The following is a 22,640-nucleotide window of genomic DNA, read 5'->3' as shown; positions in this document are numbered from 1 at the left end:
GGGTGATTCCCCAGTAAACTCTACCAGGTCTGCACCCCATCTATGGCTTTGCACATAGCAGCCTCTGCTTCAGCCTAGCCTGCATCCCATCAGGCTCTCAAGCAAGCCCATGGGTGCTGTGACTTAGCTCAGCCCACCCTGCCCCAAGACCTGGCCCTCATGGGTACTGACAGGTGCTGCTGCCTTGTCCAGCCTGGCCCAACCCCAGTCCCAACCCTCACACTCAACAGTGGAGGCAGTGGCCCATTTGGGAAGTGCCCAAAGTTCTCCCACCAGGCCCAGATTGAGATGGCCTGCTCACAGTCTCTACATTTGTCAGCAGGTGCCACAGCCTGGCTTAGCCCAGTATGCCTCAGCCTAGCTTTCACCAGTAGGTGTAGCAGCCTAGCCCAGGCTAACTCACAGCCCTCTTGTGAACTGGTGGATGCTGCAGTCCCACCTGGCCTGACCAGTACCTATCTTGGCTCTCGCTCATGGCAGTGTGTGGTAGCCCGATTTTGCCCGGACGTTCCCAGACCTGGCTCACACATACAGTAGTAGGTGCTGCAGCCCAGCCTGGTCTATTCTGCTCCTGGACCTGGCTCTCATGTTCACCCTAGGGAGCTGTGCTTCGCAGGACAGTCCCCAAGTTCCCTTACCAGGCTCATTCCCAGCCCCCAATTTTGCATGTTTCAGTGGGTGTTATGCCCAGACTGACATGGCCAACCCTGAGTCCTGGTACTCACTGCTGGGTGCTGTGGCCTAGTCTGAATGGCCTGCACCCATTTAAGCTTTTTTTTTTTTTTTTTTGCAAGGAACTGAAACATGTATATATATCACCCAAATGATCTAAGCTTACAATTATCAAGTTTTATCTTCTGGGTACCCACATGTTGAAACATCTCCCAAACAAACAAACAAACAAAATACTATACAAGTTCTGATACAAGGTCCATTAGGAAAGAATGCTTAGTTGAAAAGACCGTTACAAGGATTTTGGATTGAAAGTCATCAGAGTATCATTTTTGTAAACATATTTGGACAAAGGCCATAGGAATACTTGTCGCATTGTTCACACGCTTGATGTCATCTGATGAGACAGGACACAGCCGATCAAGGAACTATCTGAGAAAAAAAGCCATGATGACTAAATCCCAGAACAGATCACATGACGCACCCCATGTACAATACTAAACCTGGTTTAATAAATAAGGGAGCAGGTGGCTGCGCTCTGGGGTAACACTCAGTTCCTCAATGACCCATGAACCGACTGCTCGGAGGCTCTACAGCCACTTCCGCCTGGGCGAGTCTAATGGTGTGGCCATGGAGTCTGTAGCTGTCTTGCCTTCCTAATGCCACAGTGCCAGGCTGCACCCCAGCTGGCACATGACAGACGGGTTCATGCCCATGGGTGCCATCTTCTCCAGGCCATGCTTGGCAAACACACTTTTCAGCTTTGCTCCTACGAGTGGCAATGCCGGCAGACCTGCTCCAGAGTGAGGGTCCGGTGCCAGATTCTGTGTCTGCCAAGTTCACTCAGTCCTCTTGCCCAAAGTGTCTGCCACCTCTACCAAGTCTTCACAAAAACTCCGGATTCCAAATATCTCAGTGTCTTCCGCACATCTCTGGGTCTGCCTCCTTACAGTTTCTCAATCAGTCACCGCTCTCTGATACCTTGCTGTTCAATCCTGGCCTGCCTCCTCCAGTTTCACAGCTTTTAGCCTGGCGGTTTGTTCAGTGAGACAAGGCCCAAGCGCATCGGGAGTGTCCGCAGCGTTGCAGTCCTCACTAGCAGGTCCCTGGGTGGCAGTGTTGAAGGAGTCCAACCATCCCATGGTCCCCCATGCAGCACTGCACGCACTCCTGGGCCGCCCACAGCAACTGCTCGGCCATGTTCACGATCCAGGTAGACCAGATGGTGCGCATGCGCTTCACCATTCTCACGCTTATGATAGGTGCTACAACCCAGCCCCGCCTGGCCCATCCTCGGACCCAGCCCACATGCGTCCTAATGGGTGCTACAACCCAGCCCCGCCTGGCCCATCCTCGGACCCAGCCCACATGCGTCCTAATGGGTGCTACAACCCAGCCCCGCCCGGCCCATCCTCGGACCCAGCCCACATGCGTCCTAATGGGTGCTACAACCCAGCCCCGCCCGGCCCATCCTCGGACCCAGCCCACATGCGTCCTAATGGGTGCTACAACCCAGCCCCGCCCGGCCCATCCTCGGACCCAGCCCACATGCGTCCTAATGGGTGCTACAACCCAGCCCCGCCCGGCCCATCCTCGGACCCAGCCCACATGCGTCCTAATGGGTGCTACAACCCAGCCCCGCCTGGCCCATCCTCGGACCCAGCCCACATGCGTCCTAATGGGTGCTACAACCCAGCCCCACCTGGCCCATCCTAGGACCTAGCCCACATGTGTGCTAATGGGTGCTACAGCCTAGCTGAGCCTGGCCCATCCTTGGACCCAGCCCACATGCGTGCTAATGGGTGCTATAGCCTAGCTGAGCCTGGCCTATCCCCAAACCCGGCTCTCGTGTGACTCAGCAGGTGCCGTGGCCTAGTCCAGCTTGTCCAACACCCATTCTGGCCCTTGGAGTGCCAGCAGGTACTGCAGCCTAACCCAGTCTGGCCCATCCACAGACCCTGCTGGCATGCATGTCAATGGGTGCTACGGCCTTGCCCAGCCTGGTGTGCCCACAGTCCTGGCTCTCAGACATCATTGGGAGGTGCAGCACGGCAGGGGGATCCCCAGAGTTCCCCTACCAGGTCTGTTTCCAGCCTTGGGTCTTGCATGTGCTGGTGGACCCACCTGCTCTCACTGGCAGGTGTTGCAGCCTAGCCCAGCTGGACATGGCATACACTCTGTCCTGGCTTTTGTATGTGCCAGCAGGTGCTATGACCTGGCCCAGCACACACCTGCTGCAGCCTTGCCTTCCCGCAGCCCTGGCTCTTTGTACCTCAATGGGAGCTGTAGCCTAGCAGTGAAGTTCCCCAAGTTCTCCTACCAGGCCTGGTCCCAGCCCTAGATTCCACAAATGCTGGCAGGTGCAACAGCCCTGCCTGGCGTGGTCTGCCTTCAGTCCTGGCCTTTGCATGTGCAAGAAGGTGCTGCAGCCTGGTCTCACCCAGTCTCCTTCCAGCCCCAGCTCCCGCATATGTCAGGTAGGTTCTTGGCAGGTGAGATATGTGGCCCAGCTTGCCTCAAGCCATCTGCAAAAACAGGAGGGTGCTGCAGGTCCACAGAGGCAAGCCTACAATTCCCTTATAGAATCTGCCCCCAGATCTGGTTTTTGCACATTCTGATGTGAGCTTCAGCCCAGCGTGACATGCCCACCGCAGCTTTGGTGAACGGCAATGGGCAGTGAGTCTCCCATGTGGGTGAGTGCCTTGGCCTGACCCAGACATGCCTTCTGGTTTTCCCCCTGAAATCACTCTGTCTCCGCTCCCTTGCCTACCACCAAGTACAGTGACCTGGACCATGGAAGACCCCAGAAGTAACCCCTTGCCTAGCAACCTGCCCTCAAGACCCACTCCAATCTCATCCCCTGACCCACTTGGCCAGGCATTCTGCAGGCCCCGGCCCTAGGGTGTTTAGGCCCAGCATTCCCTACCTTCCTTACATATCTTAGAAAAAGAAAGAAAGAAAGAAAGAAAGAAAGAAAGAAAGAAAGAAAGAAAGAAAGAAAGAAAGGAATTTGCATATACAAATTTGGCATTAACCAGGCCCAGGATGCCTGCCAGCTATTTGCTGTTTTTCTCCAGCAGTATAACACTTTCCTGGGCAGCCCCTTCTTTTTGCTAGTGCAAATTGTCTGGGAGAGGGCAGAGAGAGAGACCCACAGTGGTCAGAGACAAAGCCAAGAACTGAACACGCCATGCAGATGTATCCTAATGGTGACAGAAACTCAACCACTTATGCTATCACCACTGCCTTTCCGGGTCTACATTCTCAGGAAGCTGGAGTCAGGAACAAGAGCTAGGTATCAAAACCAGGTACTCTAATGAGAGGCATGCCTATCTCAACTAGGAGGCTAAATACATGTAACTCTATCTAAATTTGTGCTTCATAAGTTGTTATAACTCATTAGATGACCTCACAGAAAAAGTAGGCTCAGTAATAAAAGCAAGGAAACAGAAGGAAAGAAAGAAGAGGGTCTGGTGTGACGGTGCAACAACTTAACCACTTAATTTCCTGGCTGCTGCATTTCCGATCCAGCTCCCTGCTTATGGTCTGGGAAGGCAGCGGCTAATGTCCCCAGGCCCTGGGCCTCTGCACCCGCATAGGACACCTGGAAGAAGTTCCAGCTCCCGGCCGTTGCAGCCATTTGGGGAGTGATTTAGCAGATGGAAGATCTGTCGAACAACCCCTGCCCTCCCAATAACTCTGCCTTTCAAGTAAAATACATACACACGTAAATCAATCTTTTTAAAAGAAGAAGAAACAGGGCCTAGTGGCTAAAGTCCTCGCCTTGAATGCCCCGGGATCCCATTTAGGCACTGGTTCTAATCCCGGCAGCTCCACTTCCCATCCAGCTCCCTGCTTGTGGCCTGGGAAAGCAGTCCAGGACGGCCTAAAGCTTTGGGACCCTGCACCCGCGTGGGAGACCTGGAAGTTCCTGGTTCCCGGCATCGGATCAGCACAGCATTGGCCCGTTGCGGCTCACTTGGGGAGTGAATCATCAGACGGAAGATCTTCCTCTCTGTCTCTCCTCCTCTCTGTATATCTGACTTTGTAATAAAAATAAATAAATCTTAAAAAGAAGAAGAAGAAGAAGAAGAAATGAAAGGTACTAGAGAGTAAAGCTCCCTGGGCAAACATTTGGGGTAGCTACTAAGATCTCACTGGGGATAACCCCACATCAGAGAGCCTGATTTGAGTCCTGGCTACATTCCTAATCGCAGCTTCCTGCTAATGTGCACTGTGGGAGGTAGACAGTGATAGCTCAAGGAATGGTTTGGTCCAGGTTCTCGTTCGGGTTAGGGGATTTGGGTCTCCTGCATACCCAGCTAGGCTGCCTCTCAGATGCATTCGCAGAAAGCCAGGACTTGAACTGGAGCTGCTTATGGACGGCTAGCGGCTTAGCTTGCTCACTGCAGCACTGGGCCCTGTAAATAGCTAAAGATTGTCCCATGGAGGGAGCCGGAAGCCATGCTGGTTATTTCTTTTTTTTTTTTTTTTTTTTTTTTTTATAATCCATTTTATTGTATTGTTGTTGACAATCTTTACATAGTTAACTATAGTTGAAGGAAAATCAAGAAAGAGAAGAAAAAAAAAAAGTTCAGGGGGATAGGGAGGTGGGCAATGCTATTATGTCCATATTGTTTCCATCATGTATCTGAGGTAAAAGGGGATATTGAGGGAGAGGCCCCACCCGGTTTCCCGCCCACCCCAAGTCCCGGATGTGGGGCATGCTCTGAGATATGTGCTCAAGTGGAGTTAATAGTTCTCCAGTTATGAGTCACTGCCAGTTTCGCTCGATGAGGTGGTCCACTGATTGATATGGTCCATCATGAAGTCTCCATTTGTCCCATATTTCGCTGCCAACATGTAGCTGAGATGAATGATTGTCCTATTCTGTCTTCTGTCTTTGCTTGGTTAGAATTCTGAGTCCAGTAGTTCAAGTGGGGAGATCTCCAAAGATACTTTGAGGTATTCCCAGACCAGATTCTTGTATGTTCTAGCAAGCACAGGGCCCGGCACAGTCCATCACCCTGATCAGCTGGTGGTTGCAATTGCTGTGTTGGTTCTGTTTTCAGTCCCGAGTTGCACTGGAACCAATGGGTGTTGCAGTCCAGTCTGGTTCGGCCCTTACATCAACCAGTGGGAGCTGTAGCCTAGTTGGGGCGACCCACAATAACCCCCACCAGACCGCCCCCTACCCTGGTTTGCCAATATGTGTAGCAGAAGACCAATCTGTCCCCCATCCCATTTGGCTCTGGTACTTGTCAATGGGTATTAAAGCTTGGTTTTATCTATCCAGCCCTCACAGATATTGTTGAGTACCTCTCTATCTAGCCATCCCAGCCCCCGTCCTAGTTTTCATGCCCTCCCACGGGAATAGTGACCCAAGAAGGGGGAACCCACTTTTTCCCTCCCAGGTCTCTCTGTCCCGGTTTATGCACTCTTTAGGTGGTCCTGTGATTTGACTCGACAGAATTAGTCCCCAGTGCCAGCTTCTGCCAGCTGATGCTGTGGCCCTGATCTTGTCCACATGCAGCGCACAGGTGTTGTAGCCTTGCTTAGTCGTGTCTGTCTCTATCCCAGCCAACACTCTCCAGTGGGAGTGGTTGTCCAGCGAGGGGACCAGCCCCTTAACCCCCCCGCCAGCTCTGCCCCTCCCTTCCTGGATCTTACGTGTGCTGGATGGGTGCTGCATTCATATCCAGTACAGGCAACCACGCCCTGGCGTTCCATAATGTGTACTGGTTTTGTCTCGACCAAACCCGGCCCATTCCACACTCTGTTCTGGTGATCGGATTTGCCAGAGGATGACATGAACTGATTCAGCCTGGTCTGCTCCTGACCCATGCCGAATGCATGCCAGTGGGAAACTTTCCATGGCCTATTCTGGGCTGTTTCCAATCATGCTTCTCGCGCTTACCTGCAGGGACTGTGTCCTGCCAGAGGAGTTGCCCAGGCTCCTCCATCAGAACCCCTCCCAATGCCAGATTTTGCGCTTGCCAGGGGGTTCTTGAGCCAACCCTACTCAGTTCACCTCCTGTCCTAGCAGGAACAGTGGCTTTTCCTGGCTGGCTTTCACCCCATTCTGACTCTTGTTGTTGGATGTTTCAGCCCAGCCATGGCTCGTCCATACCCACATACAGCTCACACATGGCTCGGAAGGGGATTGAGACCCAGCCTAGTCAGTCCCACATCTACCCTGTTTCTCCATAACACCAGATGGTGCTGGGATCTGAACCGGCCTGGTGCATCCAATCCCAGCCCACACTAGTGCCTCGGGTGACTGCAACTGTTTCCTAGATAGAACGCAGCCCCCATTCCAGCACATACACCCCTTGGTGGGAACCTCATCCCAGCTGTGGCATCCCAGATTGGGACCGTTCCTAGCCGTAAATCACGCACCTGCAGGTGGTTGCTCCGAGGACCATTAGGTGCCAGCCTGCTACACAAGCCGGAGCTTATCTTTTACTTGATAGGTGTTCAAAGCTCAGCATTATTAAGGGATTGGAAGTTCTTCAAAGGAAGAGTTACTGGCATTGGGAATCTTTAGGATTGACTCAGATCCCAGAAACAGTGGGGTCACTCTAGAGCTATCTCAGCAGCGATTCAGATGTCCAATACCCCAGAGCTCCTTGGCCGGGCTGCCAGCAGGCACAGCCTGGCGCCAAATGGCACACTGGCCGCCCTGGCCCAGCCCGCCATGAGCCATGGGCACATGGCGGACTGGGTTCGGGATCCGAGCTAGACGTCCTCTCCCGCAGCCCTCGGCTCGCTTCTGGCAGCCGGAGGTTAAATCCTGCAGGCCCGAGGTTGCGCCCCTCCCCAATCCCGTTCACCCACCACCCAATGAGGGTGGTGGGTGGGTCCCAGACATGCCCAGTCACGGAGGCCTCCCCCCTCGGCGTACTCACCCCAGAAGGAAGCAGGCCGCACCCAGGCATGTCCGGGCCCAGCCCGCCATGAGCCATGGGCACATGGCGGACTGGGTTCGGGATCCGAGCTAGACGTCCTCTCCCGCAGCCCTCGGCTCGCCTCTGGCAGCCGGAGGTTAAATCCTGCAGGCCCAAGGTTGCGCCCCTCCCCAATCCCGTTCACCCACCACCCAATGAGGGTGGTGGGTGGGTCCCAGACATGCCCAGTCACGGAGGCCTCCCCCCTCGGCGTACTCACCCCAGAAGGAAGCAGGCCGCACCCAGGCATGTCCGGGCCCAGCCCGCCATGAGCCATGGGCACATGGCGGACTGGGTTCGGGATCCGAGCTAGACGTCCTCTCCCGCAGCCCTCGGCTCGCCTCTTTTGCTGGTTATTTCTGCCCGGCACTGGTTCCGGAGAATTCGCGCAGTGCAGGCAGGGCTGTAGCAGAGGCAGGGATGCAGGCTGCCCTGGAGACACCAGCTCCTGTTTGCCTGCGTCATTGCTTCGTGAGAGGCTCAAAAAGGGCAGCGTTCCAATGTTCTGTAGCACAGTCGGGTCACCATAGCCACAAGAGCCAATTACTAATTTCAAACTAACTTGAGAAGTTTGGAGGTCCCCATCACGTAGAATGCATATTATTAATATATACGAGTATATATATATGCATAAGGTGTGTGTGTGTATATATATATACTATTTAAGGTGTATATGTGCATAAGGTATATATATACTATTTAAAAGGGAATATTGATTATTCTGATTTGATCATTGCATATTATATACGTGTATCAATTTATGATATCCCTCAAATAAAAAAGTATTAAATATCAATTACAAAGTTACATTTAAAAAAATGATTTATCAAGACTAAAAATGATTCATTAAGACTAAAAGAAACTTATAACAAATTAATAAACTAATAAATTAATAAATAAGAAGTTGCAGGTAGAACAGTGACTACAAGAGGCTGCGGAGGGTAGGAATTGGCAAGTGAAATAAGGGGGTAAGTTTTGGTATTATATTATGTGGTAGGGTGAGTATAATCAAAAACAATGTTCTGTATGTTTCAAACCACCTAGAAGATCAGATTTTGAATGCTGTGGTCATTATACAGTATATACATGTACCAACATGCTATAGCTCAAAACTACATATGCAACTACTACATAATCTATCAATAATTTTGAAAAATATAGTTCCATATTAAAGTTAAATACATGCTGCTTCATGTCTCAGCTGCCACTTTCTTTAAAGATTGGCTTTTATTTTTTTTATTGGAAACTCAGATATACAGAGAGGAGGAGAGACTGAGAGGAAGATCTTCCATCCGAGGATTCACTCCCCAAGTGAGCCGCAACGAGCCAGTGCGTGCCGATCTGATGCTGGGAACCAGGAACCTCTTCCGGGTCTCCCACACAGGTGCAGTGTCCCAAAGCATTGGGCCGTCCTTGACTGCTTTCCCAGGCCACAAGCAGGGAGCTGGATGGGAAGCAGGGCCAGGACTTGACCCAGTGCCTGGATGGGATGATGTGTTACAGTAGCGGCTTCTCATGCTGTACCACAAGGCCAGCCCACATCTACTGAATTTCAACCCTGGGTCAGATAAACACTTTACAAAGATTTTCTTCAGTTCTGGAAAGTTTGCTTTCATTCTCTCACATGCCTCCTAGAACTCTTTTTATGTCTTTCTTGCCGGGTTCCTGTGGCTAGTACATTTACTGATGTTAAACAAAATGGTAAAAGTGAATTAAAGGAATCCTAGTTCTTTCTGCTCAAAGCACACAGAGGCTGTGGGATGGGGCCGGGCAAGTCTGTGCGGAGCCCAGGAGTCATCTCACAGAACAGGTGGTTTTCAGACTTTAGTGTTTGGTGACTTCGAAGATACCGGCCTGACAAGTTATTGAAAAACAGAGTATTTGCAAGGGCTCGGGGAATCTCAACTATAGTGCCAAAAGTAACAAGAGAAATTTGAAACACATTTACACAGCAGAGTTGCGGTTTGGATGGGGTTTGCAAGCCAGAGGTTCACGCACTGGAGGCTTGGTCTGCAGTGGGGATGTGCTAAAGTGAGAGAATCTTTAGGAGGTGTAGCCTACTGGAAAGTAAGTAAGTCTCAGATGTGCAACCCTGTGAAGCCAGGCTGAGCATCCGCAATCACTCAGCAGGGCGAATCGTAGGCAAAAGCATCTTAACGTGCACAAGAAAAAAACCTGCGCTCAGGAAAGCCACAGTGTATATGAATGGGATAGTGGGTAGCCCAAAAGAGGGGGAAAGGCCTGAGCAGCACTCTCAACCAGGTCAGGCGCGGACACAAGAGGGCGCTCCTCCTGCTCCCAACCCCTTACGTAAGGTAGGGACACGAAGCTGTCTGGGAATTGTATGGCACCTCAACATGCCGTTTTATTTCATATATTATTATTGTTAAAGAGTTATTATAGTTTCTTTGAGACACAGTTGCAGAGAGGAGAGGGAGAGAGAGAGAGAGAGAGAGAGAGAGAGAGAGAGAGAGAGAGAGAGAGAGAATCATCCACCTGTTGATTCACTTCCCAAATGTCTGCAATGGCCAGAGCTGAGCTGACGCGAAGCTATGAGCCAGGAGCTTCCTCTGTGTCTCTCACATGGGTTCAGGGACCCAAGGTCTTGAATCATCCTCAGCTGATTTCCCATGCTGTAAGCAGGGAGCTGGATGAGGAAGTGGAACACCCAGGACTTGAACCAGTGCCCTTATAGGATGCCAATGCCACAGGCAGAGGATTAGCCTGATGTACCGCCACACCATTCCCAACATGGAGTTTAATATCCAAATAACCATGCATCACCACTCTGGTCCCAGATAAACACAGAAGTGGGCACTTATGAATAAGAGGTAAAGAGGCACCACTGTGTTGCAGGGCTTGCAAGATTTCCAGCTTACCTAGCACTAAGCATCCACCTGACGATTCATCACTTGGGTGGGCTTAACGTAGGTATCTTTGGACTGGACTAGTTCCCATGGAGCTGTTACAGTGGAATGTGGTACCTCTCCGGAAACGCTCTGCCACACACATCACTTCAACAAATCTCTTTTTCTTTTCTTTTTTTTTTTAAAGATTTATTTTTATTTCAAAGACAGAATTGAAGAAAGAGAGAGAGAAAAACAAAACAGAAATCTATTAACTATTGCTTCACTTCCCAAATAGCTCCAATGGCCAGAGCCAGGCTGGTTCAAAGCCAGGCGCTTCCTCCAGATCTCCCGTCTGGACAAGGACACATGGACTTGGGCCATCTTCTGCTGTCTTTCCAGGCAGGGTGCTAGATCAGAAGCGGAGTAGCCGGGACTTGAACTCGCACCCACACAGGGCGCTGGCACTGCAGGCAGACGCTTAACTTCCTACACCGTTACACCAGCCCCAACACTCTTGTCTTTATAAGTTACTTAATTTCAGATATTTTCTTATAACAGAAGAACATGAACAAAGACAGGGAGTCTGAAGAATTTAACACTAGCTACACACAGGCTGTGGGGGTAGGACTTTTCAAATCTCAAAGGAGACGAGGGCAAGAGGTTTGGGCAGTGAGCGCTGTGTGAGCTCAGCTGCAGGGATGAAAGCGGTTACAGCTCAGGATGTCTGTAGGAACTACAGCTAGAAAAGCAGGTTGGGCCAGACTTCAAGATTTACGATAACCACACACCTGAAAAACATTGCCTCAGGATGAAGTACCATAATTACATATGAAGAGCTACATACTTTTTTTTTTTTTTAAATCAAGCAAGAATAGACGTGATTCAAAATGAAGTAATCCCTACTTTCTCTGTGAGCAACTAATGTGCCCTAACACTGAGAAGTTCTTAGAATTTACAACAGAGAGGTTTGAATATTGTTTCCTGTTCACAAAGTTAATCTGCACCACTGGCATAGGATCGCAAGTTCCTCACTTGTGTGTGGGAGAGACTGGACTTGGAAGATTAACTAGCAGGTGACACCTGATATTCAGCTCTACATACCGGCTTACAAAAGGTGATTGCTAAAGTGGTTTCAAGCCTGGGAATTTTGTTTCCAGTAAAACTAAATATGGTCCTGATTCTACACAGCTGGTGGATAAGTCTTAATACATTCATAACATCTCGTTCCAACACGTTCTGTCTCTTAATTATTGTTTTTCCATGAGCATTTTTTTAACCTTGAATGACAAGGCATTCTTGATGCCAGAGAGCCCAATCCTCCTAAAGATACCCGAGGCGCTTGCCCGTATGCCTCTCATATGAAGAGCAGCCCGTGCAGATCCCACATCCCAGCCACCTCGCAACAGACTCTCAAATTTCTGGCTCCTATTCCTCCAACTAACCCCAGAATCATTTGCCAGACCTCAAACAACAATCTACGTCCTAGCTTCTGGGGAAATCCTGCTTGCCCTGCCTCTCCTTTCCACGGAAACCAAATAGAAGGCTTTGGCTTAGGTTTCCCACTTTCTGCTGACTGACTGTGTTTCCCTATGTGGCCTCTAGGTGGTGTGACGAGCTCCTTCCTTACAGGAACTGTAACTATCTTCATTCAAACCTTCATATTATGAATATGTTCCTTCGTTTCACTGCAGTCATTATTTTCACAAGATCATAATGTAAACTTCAAATAAATTCGTTATTAAAAAAAGAGAAAAAGCCTCCATATTAAAATACTGCTGTACTGTTTTCCATGATTGCTGAAACATTTTCAGGGACAGCGCAAGAAAGTTTCCAATTTCCCTACATCCTTGCTAACTCTTGCGTCCTCTTTTTTGTTTCATTGTTGTAGTAAAAGCTAGTTTTTGCTTTGAGAGACAGATTGGAAAGAGAACTCCCATCCACTGATTCACTCCTCAGATGTCTGTAATGGCTGGGACTGTAGGAAGGCTGAATCTGGGGACTCAGTCCAAGTCTCCCACAGGTGTAGCCGAGCCCCAGTCCCTGGAGCTGTTGACACTGCATCCCACATCAGCACGAAGCTACAGTTAGAAGCTAGAGCCAAGAATGCAACCCAGATGCTTTGCGAAGGGATGCATGTCACTTGAGCAGGAACCTAACTACTCCACCCGCTGCTCCCCCGTTTTAAACAGTGACATCGCTAATGCGGAAAAGGTGATAACTCACGTGGTTTGGATGTGCACTTTCCTAACGATTAGAGCTCATGAATAGCCCTAAGTGAATTTTGGTCATTTGTTTATCTTTCTTTAGATAAATTCTTTTTTTTCTTTTTTTAAGATTTATTCATTTCTGGGCCCAGCGGCGTGGCCTAGCAGCTAAAGTCCTCACCTTGAACGCACCAGGATCCCATATGGGCGCCAGTTCTAATCCTGGCAGCTCCACTTCCCATCCAGCTCCCTGCTTGTGGCCTGGGAAAGCAGTCGAGGACGGCCCAAAGCTTTGGGACCCTGCACCCCCATAAGAGACCTGGAAGAGCTCCTGGTTCCTGGCTTTGGATCAGAGCAGCACTGGCCGTTGCAGTCACTTGGGGAGTGAATCATCAGACGGAAGATCTTCCTCTCTGTCTCTCTTCCTCTCTGTATATCTGACTTTGTAATAAAAATAAATAAATCTTTTTAAAAATTTATTCATTTCTGTTGGAAAGGTAGATATTCACAGAGAGGGAGAGGCAGAGAGAAATATTCTTCATCCACTGGTTCACTCTGCAAATGGCTGCAGCAACTAGAGTTGAGCCAGGAGCTCCGTTGAAACCCCCATATATGTGCAAGGCCCCAAGGCTTTACGTGATCCTCTGTTGCCCTTCTGAGGCCATAACTGGGGAGTTGGAGATGAAGTGGAGCAGCTAGGACACGAACCAGCATCCATATGGGATGTGGGCATTTGCAGGTAGAAGATTAGCCGATTGAGCCATCACACTGGCCTCTGATTTTTTTTTTTTAAAGATTTATCTATTTTTACTGCAAAGTCAGATATACAGAGAGGAGGAAAGACAAAGAGGAAGATCTTCCATCTGATAATTCACTCCGCAAGTGACCACAATGACCAGTGCTGAGCCAATCCAAAGCCAGGAACCTAGAGCTTCTTCTGGGTCTCCCACAGGGGTGCAGGCTACCAAGGCTTTGGGCCGTCCCTGACTGCTTTCCCAGGCCACAAGCAGAGAGCTGGATGGGAAGTGGGACTTCTGGGATTAGAACTGGCGCCCATATGGGATCCCGGTGCGTTCAAGGCGAGGACTTTAGCTGCTAGGCCATGACGCTGAGCCCATGCCTCTGATTTTTTTCTTTTTTCTTTTTTTTTTTTTTTAATTATTTATTATTTAACTTCATTAATTACATTGTATTATGTGACACAGTTACATAGATACTTGGGTTCTCCCCACCCCTCCCCAAACCCTCCCACCATGGTGGATTCCTCCACCTTGTTGCATAACCACAGCTCAAGTTCAGTTGAGATTCCCCCATTGCAAGCATATACCAAACATAGAGTCCAGCATCTTATTGTCCAGTCAAGTTCAACAGCTTCTTAGGTATATCCTCTCTGGCCTGAAGACAGAGCCAGCAGAGTATCATCCCAGTCAATTGAAAGCTCCAACATACCATCAGCAAAAATTTACATCATTATGGAATTAATTGACATAGTAATGAGTAACCAATATGTTAAAAGTAAATGCGAGTTCCCAGCCACCTTCTGTGACCACCTCATTGACATTTCAATTTTAGTTTATACACAACATATAACATTCAAAACATAACATGTTATACATAACATCATATCATCTTAAATTAAGGCAAACATGTGGTATTTAACCTTTTGGGATTGGCTCATTTCCCTTAGCATTATGGTTTCCAGTTTGGCCCATTTGGCCACAAAGAACTGCATTTTGTTTTTTTTAATAGCTGAGTAGTATTCCATGGAGTAGATGAACCATAGCTTTCTTATCCAATCCTCTGTTGATGGGCATTTTGGTTGTTTCCATGTTTTTGCAATTACTGATTGTGCTGCTATGAACATAGGAGTGCATGTTGGTTTCTCATAGAACAAGTGTTCTGGATATATTCCTAGGAGTGCTATTGCTGGATCATACGGTATGTTGAATTTGAGTTGTTTGAATATTCTCCATACTGATTTCCATAGAGGCTGTACCAGCCTGCAGCCCCACCAGCAGTGGAGTAGGGTTCCCTTTTCCCCGCAACCTCGCCAACAAGTGTCGTTGGTGCTTTTATTCATGTGGGCCAGTCTTACTGGCGTTAGGTGGTACCTCATTGATGTCTTTTTTCTTTTTTTTTAAAGATTTATTCATTTTATTACAGCCAGATATACACAGAGGAGGAGAGACAGAGAGGAAGATCTTCCATCCGATGATTCACTCCCCAAGTGAGCCGCAACGGGCCGATGCGCTGATGCGAAGCAGGGAACCTGGAACCTCTTCCGGGTCTCCCACGTGGGTGCAGGGTCCCAATGCATTGGGCCGTCCTCAACTGCCTTCCCAGGCCACAGCAGGGAGCTGGATGGGAAGTGGAGCTGCCGGGATTAGAACCGGCGCCCATATGGGATCCCGGGGCTTTCAAGGTGAGGACTTTAGCCGCTAGGCCACGCCGCCGGGCCCTGATTTTTTTCTTTAAGCTTTATTTTATTTGAAAGGCAGAGAAGAGAGAGAGAGAGAGAGAGAGAGAGATCGGATGGCTGACTCATGCCTCCCAAATGGCCACAATGGCTAGGGCTGTTCCCAGACACTAAAGCTTCATCCACGTCTCCTACCTGAGTGGCGGGGGCCCAAGCATGGAGCTGTCTTGCACTGCTTTCTCGGGTGCCTCAGTCACTGCACTGTGGGAGTTGTATCAGAGAAATCACTGTCCAGTCCAAGAGGGTGAAGGTTTGTCCCTGCATTTTCTCCTAAAAATTTTATAATTTTAGCTCTTAAATGCAGTTTTTGATCCATTTTTGTCTTTGTGTAAGTTATAAGAAAATGGAAACATTCAACTTTATATGTTTGTATTAGGACACCCAGTTTCTCAGACACACCATCTGTGGAAAAGACTTCTTTTCTGATTGAAGGTAACAGTTACGGCTCGAGTAATTGGGCTTCTGCCATCCGTGTAGGAGATCTGGGTCGAGTTCCCAGCATTCAGCTTTGGCTGGAGTTCAGCCTGGCCATCGTGGGCATATGGGGAATGACTCAGTGGATGGCAATGTTTTTCTCTTTCTCTCCTCCTCCAGTAAAGAAATAAAACTAAAAAACAAAACAGTGTGATGTTTTATTTTCAAACACTGGTGAGATTCACCTTTTCTTCCTGTTATTTATTTCTAATTTCATGTGCATATTCAGAGAAGATACTATGCGTGACTGAATTTACTAAGACTTGTTTTCTAGTTTAACAATATGATGCAACCTGGAAAATATTCCATGTGTCCTTGATTAAAAAGAGTAGTCTGCTATTGACAGGTAGAGTACTTTACTTTTGTCTATTGCAAATAGTTGATTTACAATGTTTATAAGTACTCTGTTTTCTTATTATTTCCCTATCTAGTTATTTTATCAGTTATTGAAGATGGTACATTGTGGTCTCCAACTATAATTGTAGAATTGTCATTTTCTCCGTTCAGTTCAGCACTTTATGCTTCGTGTACTTTGGGATTTGTTAATAGGCGAGACAGAACTTCAAAAAAGTTCATGGGAAATGCATACATGAGAAAACTATGCAAAATACTTTGCACCAAAATAAACGTTCACTATCAGGTTATATAATCAGTGTAAAAGGGTTCCAATGTCAGGTTTGGGGAAGGTTAAGACTTCAATTGTTTCATATGTCTTTTCCATCTTCTTGGAAGGCAGAACAAGAAGAGATAGAGATAGAGAGAGAGAGAAACAGAGAGAGAGAGACAGAGAGAAAACTCCCATCCATTGGGTCTATCTACAAGTCTCCCCAGGAGTCAGGGTTGGGCCAGGCTGACAGCAGGAGCCAGGAGCTCCATCCGGGTCTCTCACATGAGTGGCAGGCACCTACGCCATCAGACCATCATTCACTGCCTGCCAGGATGCATGAGCAGAAGCCTGGGTCAGAAGCAGCATCACTGGGACTGGATAAAGGGATGCCGGTGTTGCAAGTGCCAGCTAGCATCATTTTCTGTGCCACAATGCCCACCTCATCATCAATGAAAAGAGCCTCTATTAGAACAACAGAACTTCTGCTACAATTGAAGCAGCAACATGATGAATTCATGGATGTTTTTGTGAAAAACCTATGGGGACAATGCCCCCCCCCAATCAGCAGTTTACAAATAGGTTATTTGTTTTCAAAAGAAATAATAGCAAGCTGGTATGATGGCAGAGTAGGCTAAGACTCTACTTACCATACTGGCAAATCCAGTTGGAGCACAGGTTGGAATCCCCAGCCCTATTTCTAATTTGATTTCCAGATAATGCGCCTGGGAAAGATGCAAGCTATGAAAAAAGGACAAGGAGGAAGAGGAAGGGAAGGGGAAGAGGAAGAAGAAGGAGGAGGAGGGGGAGGTGGCTATGGACCAAGTGATTGGGACCTGCTACCTGTGTGGGAAGCTTAGATGGAGTTCTGGATCCTGGATTCAGTCTGACTCACTAACAGATGTTATGGCAATTAGGGGAGTGAACCAGTGAATGAAAGTTCTCTTCTCTGTGTCTTTCTCTCTGTCAAACCAGCTTTCAAATAAACAAATAGATAAATAAGGTTTTTTTTTTTTGGTATGAAAAGGAAAAAGCATAAGGACCAGACCTGGGGACTGGCATGTGCACTTGGGTCCGTGGGCAGGTGGGCAGGGCCTCGGGCTGGCATGCTACCTGCTGAAGGACCGGGCTTAGGAACCGGTGCACTCACAGGCATGGGGGCTGCAAATTGCTCAGGGAAGGGGGTATACGGGTGTGTGGGACTGGTTAACACTGAGGGTATGTGACAGGTGAGGAGTGACTTCTGGGGGACTTCCATCAATCAGCCCAGTGTGTTTGCAGGTAAATGAGGGGATTGAGACTGGGCGGTTGGGAGGAGGGAAATCGAAGGATCTTTTGAAGTCAGAACCACATGCCTATCCTCATGGGAGACCTCAGCTGTGCTAGAAGGTGTTGAGAATTGCCCATCAGTGCACAGAAAAGCTATGGCTTAGGGAGCCTGCCTGGCAGGGCTAGGCCACAAGACTCGCCAGTGAATGTGGAGGCAGAGAGTGGGCCACGTTAGGCTGGGCCATGACATTAGCCAGCAAGTGAGAGGACCAGGCCTGGGGGAAGATTTTGTAAGGAATTTGTGAGCTCACCTCTGCAGGACTGCAATACCTGCTGGTTTACCTGAGATGGAGGTGGTGATGGGCCAAGCCAGACATGTCCATGGAACCCTCCAACACTCATGGGAACTGGGGTTGGGAGCAGCCACACTGGTCTAGGCTGCTGCACTTGCAGACACACTCAAGAATTGGGTGTGGAGTGGGTGAGTTTGCAACATCCACCAGCACACACAAAGGCCAAGACTGGGGGTCGGGCGGCAGATTATGTTGGGTAAAGGCCTAGCACCCTCTGGTACACTTGAGCTCTGAGTCTGGGAGTAGGCCTGCTAGGGGAATTTGGGGTACTCCCCTGTTGGGATGTGTGTGAGCATGTGAGTCATGCTGGGTGTGGGTTAGGCCAGGCAAGGCCGTTCCATTTGTCAGCAAGTGTGTGGGCTGGCCAAACCATGGCACAGTGGCATGTGCAGGATTCAGGATGGGGTGTGGGCCATGCTGAGCTAGGCTAACACATCTACCAGTTTGCATGAAAGCCAGGGATGGAGGCAGAGTGGGCAGGCCTGGGTTGCATCATCCGCTGGTGAATGTTGGGACTAGTGGTGGGCCAGGCAAGGCAAGGCCAGGCTATAGCATCCAGTGGCAGGGAGCAAGATAGGGGTTTGGCCGTAGCAGACTGTGTCAGAACAACTAGCCGCCATGTGCAAGATTAGTGGCTAGGAGTGGTCCTGGTTAGGGAGTTAAGGAGACACCTCTGGCTGGGCTGTGTATCAGCCAGACCTAGGAATGGAGGCAGACCAGGCTGAACATGGTTACAACATCACTCGGCATGTTTGTGGCTGGATCTGGGGATGAGCCAGACCGGACCATGCTCCAGCACCTGCTGGCATCTGAGAGCCAAAATAGGCATAGGATGGGCTGGGCTAGGTTGTGCCACCGACTGATTCATATGATAGCTGGGTCTGTGGGGTGGTGGATGGGACTGGGCTGTGGCATCCACTAGAGAGAGCTAGGATGGAAGTAGGCTGCGCTGGGCCAGTTGATAGCACCCACTGGTAGGACAGGGTGCAGACAGGCTGGGTTGGGCCACAATACCTACCAGTTCACATTAGCCCCAGGACTGGGGGTTTGGTGAGCTGGGCTAAGTTGCGTCACCCGCCAGATAAGGTGGGATTGAGGGTAGGCACGGCCAAACCAGTCTGCAGCACACGATGGGCCAAACCAGACTGGGTCACAGCACCAACCTGCACACGCAAGACTCCAAGCCAGGAGTGAATCTGGTAGGGGTACAGCTGGGGCGCGCCTGCTGGGCCACTGTTCCCACTGTTGAACATGAAAACCAGGACTGGGGAGACTGGGCTGGGCAGGACTGCAGTCGCCACCTGTCTGAATATGAGCTGGGTTTTGGGGAGTGGCAGGCTAAGCCAGGCCCTTGCATCGCTGACACTCACAAGAACCAGGAAAAGTTCCAACTGGCTGGGCTTTGTATTTGCTAGCAAGTGCCAGAACAGAGTGCAAATCAAATCAGGCTGGACGGCAGTACCCCCTGAGAAAGTGCAAGCTCCAGACTGGGGACTGGGCCTGATAGGGAAACTGCTGGTTTCCATCTGATGGGCACTCCACTCCACGGGAGGTTGGGGTGGCATGTCCCAGCCTGACATTCCCCACCCTCCCCATATATCTTCAAATATGTATTAGACTAGGCAGCTACACTGGCACACTGGTGTAGTTAACACAGAATTGGCACTAGCCAGGCTCGGAACACTCACAAGGGATCCCAGCGCTTGCAAGGGGAGGATTTAGCCTCTGAGCCGTTGTACCAGGCCCCCTATTTTCTTTAGTAGTATAAAAAGGACTGCCTTAACTTGATTATAAGTGTAATTATGGCTCCAGCGTGGTAGCCTAATGGCTAAAGTCCTCACCTTGTATGTGCCAGGATTCCATATAGGCAACACTTATAATTCCGGCCGCCCTGCTTCCCATCCAGCTCCCTGCTTGTGGCCTGGGAAAGCAGTCAAGGACGGCCCAAAGTCTTGGGACCCTGCATCTGCGTGGGAGACCCAAAACAGGCTCTGGGCTCCAAGCTTCGGATCGGTGCAGCTCTGGCCCTTGCGGCCTATTGAGAGTGAATCAACAAATGGGAGATCTTTCTCTCTGTCTTTCCTTCTTTCTGCATATCTGCCTTTCCAATAAAAATAAATAAATCCTTTAAAAATTAATTAATTTGACCCGATGCAGTGACCTAACAGCTAAAGTCCTCGCCTTGAATGTACCGGGATCCCATGTGGACACTGGTTCTAATCCCGGCAGTCCTACTTCCCATCCAGCTCCCTGCTTGTGGCCTGGGAAAGCAGTTGAGGATGGCCCAGTGCTTTGAGACCCTGCACCTGCGTGGGAGACCCGGATGAAGCTCCAGGCTCCTGGATTCGGATCGGCGCAGCACTGGTCATTGTGGCTACTTGGGGAGTGAATCATCAGACAGAAGATCTTCTTTTCTGTCTCTCCTCCTCTCTGTATATCTGACTTTGCAATTAAAAAATAAAACAAATCTTTAAAAAATTAATTAATTATAAAATTAAATTTCTAATACCCTCATTTCTTCAAAAACAGGTTACAGAGCTGGTTTGATGGCGTACTAAAGAATCTTGAATTTGAACTGATGTTGAGAAAGAACGTTCATATATACTTACTTTAAAAAAAATGTTTACTATTTCAAGATTCATTTATTTGAAAGGCAGAGTTACAGAGGGAGACGGAAGAAGAGACAGAAATCTTTTCTTCCCTGGTTCACTCCTGAAGCCAGGAGCCAGGAGCTTCTCCTGTGTCTCCCATGTGGGTGCTGGGCTCCAAGCACCTAGACAACCATTTGCTGCTTGTCCATTAGCAAGGAGCTGGGTTAGAAGTGGAACAGGGGGTACCTGGCACTGAGGTACAGCTGGTAAAGCTGCCATATATGCTATCAGCATTCCATATGGGCATCAGTTCAAGTCCTGGCTGCTTCACATTTTTTTAAAAAGATTTATTTATTTTTACTACAAAGTCAGATACACAGAGAGGAGGAGAGACAGAGAGGAAGATCTTCCCTCCAATGATTCACTCCCCAAGTGAGCGCAACAGCTGGTGCTGTGCCGATTCGAAGCCGGGAACCAGGAACCTCCTCCAGGTCTCCCATGCGGGTGCAGGGTCCCAAGGCTTTGGGCCATCCTCGACTGCTTTCCCAGGCCACAAGCCTGGATGGGAAGAGGGGCCACCGGGATTAGAACCGGCGCCTATATGGGATCCCAGGGCGTTTAAGGCAAGGATTTTAACCTCGAGGCAACCGCACAGGGCCTGGCTGCTCCACTTCTAATCCAGTTCACCGCTAATATGCCTGGGCAAGCAGCAGCAGATGGTTCAGGTCTGTTGACGTAGGCCAACCCTAGCTGTTACAGCCATCTGGGGAGTGAGTCATTAGGTGGGAACGCTCCCTGGCTTGCCTTTTCTCTTTGTTGTTCATTCAAAGCAATAATTCTTTAAAAACATTCCTTTCTTATTTTCTGTATATTTCTTCTTTAAACAAGCATTATTGTTTATTTTCATTGGAAAGGCAGATCTACAGAAAGGAGAGACAGACTTTTCATCCGCTAGTTCACTCCAAGAATGGCCACAACAGTTGGAGCTGAGCTGATCCAAAGAAGCCAGGAGCTTTTTCCAGATCTCCCACGTGGGTGCAGTGACCCAAGGGCCTGGCTCATTCTCTGCTGCTTTTCCAGGCCATAATCAGAGCTGGATGGGAAGTGGAGCAGCTGGGACACAAATCGGTGCTCATATGGAATCCCGGCACTTGGAGGTGAAGGATTAGGCAGCTAAGCCATTGCGGTGGTCCCCCATTTTCTATGTATTTCTCAGTGTTACTTTAGGGATTACAGTTACAATCTTTGCCAATGATGTAGTTGAAGCAAATCAGATTCTGTCATGTAAAAAAGTCTGCTGCTTTTCAGTTATCTCCCCTGTCGTTTATTGGTGAATTCACTCTTTACATTGGACTGGCATTGTGGTATAGCAGGTAACGCTCTTGCCTGTATCCCATATGGACACTTTCTTAGGGAGAAAGAAGTTGTAACCCAGCTCCCAGTCTGAAGGTTACCTTTAAGATTAGGTGACTTGGGCCCGGCGGTGTGGCCTAGCGGCTAAAGTCCTCGCCTTGAAAGCCCCGGGATCCCATATGGGCGCCAGTTCTAATCCCGGCAGCTCCACTTCCCATCCAGCTCCCTGCTTGTGGCCTGGGAAAGCAGTCGAGGACGGCCCAAAGCATTGGGATCCTGCACCCGCGTGGGAGACCTGGAAGAGATTCCTGGTTCCCGGCATCGGATTGGCGCGCACTGGCCGTTGCGGCTCACTTGGGGAGTGAATCATCGGATGGAAGATCTTCCTCTCTGTCTCTCCTCCTCTCTGTATATCTGGCTTTCCAATAATAATAAAATCTTATAAAAAAAAAAGATTAGGTGACTTTGGTCTGGCTGCTGCAAGTGGAACACACATGTAGGAAGCCGAGATTCCCACGGGAAGCTCGCTTTGTCCCTCTCACGTGCCTCTGCAGGTAAAGCCACCACGATTTGGCTAGGGTGCTTTCCAAAGGCCTCAGCTTAGTGCTCAATAATTGGGTCAAGCCTCTGTCCTAATCCATTGGCCGCGAGCATTAGTCCATTAATGTATAAGATTTAGGAGCTCAAGCAGCTGCAGGGTTTTAGAGCCGAATCCTCTTCAACCCATCACAGGCCTAGAGGCACGATCATATTCAGGTTTCTCTTTTTATTCTATAGACTTTATTTTGGTAGTGGAACTATGTACAAGAGATATTGTAATATTCAATTTTGTCTTACGTTGTGAAGAT

The 22,640-nt window shown here is 49.1% G+C and overlaps 1 pseudogene; it reads right to left on the bottom strand.

The window, feature by feature from the left end:
- Positions 1-1,230: 1,230 nt before the first annotated feature.
- The window catches only part of LOC131481516 (grpE protein homolog 2, mitochondrial-like), a 65,682-nt pseudogene continuing 44,272 nt past the window's right edge, over positions 1,231-22,640 (bottom strand).

The sequence above is a fragment of the Ochotona princeps genome, chromosome 12 (genome assembly GCF_030435755.1).
Source record: "Ochotona princeps isolate mOchPri1 chromosome 12, mOchPri1.hap1, whole genome shotgun sequence".
Taxonomy (NCBI): domain Eukaryota; kingdom Metazoa; phylum Chordata; class Mammalia; order Lagomorpha; family Ochotonidae; genus Ochotona; species Ochotona princeps.
The sequence above is the reverse complement of the archived record's forward strand: the minus strand, read 5'-3'. Positions and strand labels throughout refer to the sequence as shown.